Source organism: Condylura cristata, unplaced genomic scaffold (genome assembly GCF_000260355.1).
Source record: "Condylura cristata isolate star-nosed mole 26May11 unplaced genomic scaffold, ConCri1.0 scaffold00034, whole genome shotgun sequence".
Classification (NCBI taxonomy): Eukaryota; Metazoa; Chordata; class Mammalia; order Eulipotyphla; family Talpidae; genus Condylura; species Condylura cristata.
In genome coordinates this window covers 4,112,883-4,117,020 of record NW_004567135.1, presented here as the reverse complement: position 1 = coordinate 4,117,020, position 4,138 = coordinate 4,112,883, and positions in this window count along the sequence as shown.

Here is a 4,138-nt window from a genome sequence, read left to right as displayed (position 1 = left end):
TACCATCCGCCCACCGCCCAGGGCCCTTCGGAACAGGGTCGGAACAGGTGAGGGCTTTTGCAATAAGTGTAGTTTCAACCCCCGGGGCTTATTTCCTAATGCCCCTAAAAATCCACAAGTTTCGGCTTCCAGTATTTCCAGACAACTCTGTTTCTCACTGCTCTTCAGGCCTCCGGTCTGTCTCCTTTCTTCTTCCTTACTAGGCCCGGCGGAATCTCCTGAGCTTTATGCTCCTCTTTTCTACTCAAAAGTTTGTAATGACCACCCACCCCGCGTGGGAGAAAGACCAGGCTGCTTGGCCATGTGTTCAAGGCCCTGGTGTTTCTGACCTCATCTCTGGCCCCTGTAGCTAAGATTAGATTGTTTATTTTAGACTCTTGTCTATCCTGGGCCTGCACGGCTGTGAATTTCCCTCTGAACACGTCTTTTGCTACATCTCTTCTAATCGGGTAGCTTCGTTATTGTTGCTTTCCAGATAATTTCTTAAACTTCGATTTTTTCATCACCTCCAGTGTTATTCAAAACATTGTGTTTGTTGAACATGTTTTCATTTTCCTTTGTAACTGATTTCTTGCTGCTTACCATTGTGATGAGAAAAAATGCTTGATATACTTCCAAGTTTCATAGATTTATTGAGACTTGGTTTGTGTCCTGGATTAAGATCTATCCTTGAGAAAGTTCCATGTGCTCTAGAGAAGAATGGATACTTTTTGGGATGGAATGTTCTGTAGACAGCTTTGAAGTTGATCTGATCCATACATAGCCTCATCTAAGGTCGTTATTTTCTCCTTTACCTTGTTTTTGGATATCTGGCTGTTTAGACAAGTGGTGTGTTGAAATCCCATATTATTGTTGTGCTGTTGTCAGTGTCTTGCTTGAGGCCTTTCAATAGTGGCTATAGATATTTGGTGTATCTGTGTTGGGTACGTAAATCCTGACAATTATATTGTCATGGTGTAGTGCCCATCCCTGTTTCTTATTACCTCTTTTGATGGAAAGTAATGATCAGGTGTGAGAATTGCGGTCCATGTTAAAAAGCCAGAGGTGAGCTGAGGGGAGCAGCAGGGAGACAGGAGAGGTCTGCTGCACCTGTGGGGCACCTTCCCTGCCTGGCTGCTGATAGCTTCCTAGTGCTGAGACTTAACCCCTTGTGCCACCAGGGAGGCCCTTAGAATTTTCAGTCTTAACCATTGTAAGTGTAGAGTGCAATATTCTCCATATATTCAGGGCACTGTGAAATCAGTCTTGAGTGCATTTTTTTTTTTCAAAACTGAAATTCTGTCTCTACTCCTCTTGAGCAACAACCCCTATTCCCTTTACACACCAACATGATCTAAGTGTTTGCTTATTTCCATTTTGAGGGAAAACTGTCAGTGACTTCTCCTCCGTGCACTCACCTCCTTTTCTGGAGCAGGCGTCACAGGTGGTGGGTCTCATGACACACCAGATGAACTTGCTTTTGCTCCTCTGAACATGAGTGTACCTTAGGAAGGTGGTGCTTACCAGCCCCCCAAGCTGTTGTTGGGGGGCACCGTGTCACCCCGCTCCTACAATACGACCTCGGTTTCACTGCATGTGGCAGAAGTTCTTCCTAGAAAACATGGCTTAGGGTTGTAAGTGCTTTTCCTTTTCCTCTTAAGTTAAACCTGCCTGCCTGCGTTATTATATTTGTTTTAATCAGTTTCATGGTTTCAGAGATAGGAAGTCAGGGAATATATCATCACTGTTCTCGCTACATTAAGCTTTGTATTGAGTGTTTCCATCCTTAATTTACAGTGTAGGCCATCTCCTTAGTAAATCTTTCCTATCTGATCTTCAGATTCCATAACTTCCAAAAACAGGAAAGCAGCTACAGATGCAGAAACAATCCTCGTTATTATTTGCTTTTAATCACTTCTAGATAGATGAGTGTTTGGGTTAGTAAGGAGGTAAGGAGGCTGTAGTTAGCCTTTCCTCTGGATGCAGATTTACATGTGCGAACATGTCTGCACATGTGTTTCCCAAGTGGCTGTTTCCAAAGGGGTCCGCTGAGAATTGCCCGCAGTGTGGAAACTGAGCGTGGACAGGTCTTGCCACAAGGCGGCGATGTCTACTTTTGTTTTCTGGTTTCTCTGGCGCTGGCTTCCTGGTCGAGGTTTCTGGGACGCTGCTACTGTCTCCAGAGTTATTATTTTTTAAATCTAGCTTTGCGCCCCTCTGAAATAGAATCTGGGGACGCCGGGCCCCTCTGTCAGGCTTTTTCATGCTCCCTGTGCCCTGACGTCACCACCGTCCAGATGCGGGGGGCGGTTGGAGATTTTTCTCTCCTTTAAGAAGCGATGATCTGGGCGATGGAAGGAGGGGAGAAGTATTGGGGGTCTTGTCCCACCGCGGCTCTCACGGCGGGGGGCTTCCAGGTTCCCTGCCCCACCTATGGGAGGGCGGAGCTGAGCAGCAGGGGAGAGGAGGAAGAGGAGAGGGGATCTGGAGGAGCAGACACGTGAGGAGGACGCTGTGCCGGCTCCTCGGCCTTGGACTTGCACCAGGGACTCGGGGGCCCTGGAAGGGGACACTAGGAAGAGGGGCGTGAGAGACCCGTGGGGAGGCTGCAGGGCAGCGCTTGTCTTGACGTGGGTCTTGCTTTTACTCTTCTCCCTGCAGGCCTGCTGGCCCCTTCTGCCCCTCCTGTGGGCCCCCCGAGCTGCGCTAGACACGCGGCCAACTTTGAGGCCTCGGTGGCCCTGCTTTGGGCCACCCCGTTGGCCAAGTGTTCACCCACAGTGGGGTTAGATAACTGTGGGAGTTTCGCGGGGAGGCCATCTTGACTGTATTCGTTCTCTTCTCTCTGCACACCAGTTGCATTAAAGTTCTTTTCTGTGGAAGGTCCTGGGCCCTGGGAGTATGTTTTGCAGCAGATGGCAGAACCCACTCAGAGCTGGCATGTTTCGGGAGGGGGGGGTGTCCCGTCGTGCCCTTGTTCTCTCTGCTAAAGTTATGACCTGAGTGTACGGTGCCTCTCTTGCCCCCAGTGTGCAGATGACATGTGACGATGCATCTGTTAGCGGTGCGTGGTGCAGACACACTGTCCGGCCAAGGAACTGCAGGGTGCAGACAGAGCACGGGATACCAGTGTGCCAGCCGCCATTGCTTGGCTGTGCTTCCCGCCAGGCCCCGGGCAGGGGTACTGGCCTGCAGGCTGGGACTGAGTCTCCACCTCCTGGCTGGAAGCAACTTTTAGGGAGCTTTTGATACGGGGGTGTTTTGGGTTCCTGTGTGCAGGACATTTCCTCCGCAGGAGAAGGAAGAGAAAAAGGGTCGAGACATTACAGCAGTAAGAAGGGAGCCCTTCCACTTGTCCTCAGGGGCTGTTGGGATGACCGCCATCTTCAGGCAGCAGAACTTTCTAGACACGGACAGCGGCCACTGAACCAGAGCCATGTCTTGTTCTCGGAAATGGAGGACGTGGTGTAGGAAAAGGCGAGGTGAGGTGTGAGTTTGCTCTAACGGAGTGTTCGTCCCTGTTCACTCGTGTGCAGCGTGTGATGGGGACGGGCGTGCGAGGAGGCCAGGGAGACAGGACAGCTGCAGAGAGGGTTCTGCTGCCTGCTTTTTGCTAAGCTGTGGCTCTCGCCGCGGCGGGTCAGTTCTTACTCATCAGGTCTGCCCCTCACTTTGGCCCAGCAGGGAGGGTGAGCGCCAGCAGGCGTGTGTTTCTTAAGTCGTAACCACAAATGGCTTTAATAGCAGTGACTTGGTTTGGAGGACTTTCAGGTTGATAAATCTGGGTGCTGTGGAGGTTGGCTTAGTATTTGATATCAGATCTCACTGGGGGCCGCGTTTGGAGAAAAGGGGGCCTCCAGGCTGGCGCGGGACTTGCGGGGGGAGGAGGAGGCGCCGTGTGATTAAAGCGCCTGCTGGAGGCAGTGCCTGGCCCAGGGCACCCCAGCCTGGCGGCTTCCCAGGTGGGCTCTTCTCCATGCCTCAGGACACCCACAGAGCACAGGCACATGCAGGTAGATGCAGTTGCTTTAATTGCTCTGGATCTCAGCACTTTAATGTTTTCATTGTAGGGACTCAATCTTTTGGGAACTAAGCTGTTCATAGGTTGATTCTCTTCAGGTGTGTCAAATTAATATCTTTCTATAAGAAAGTAGAGATA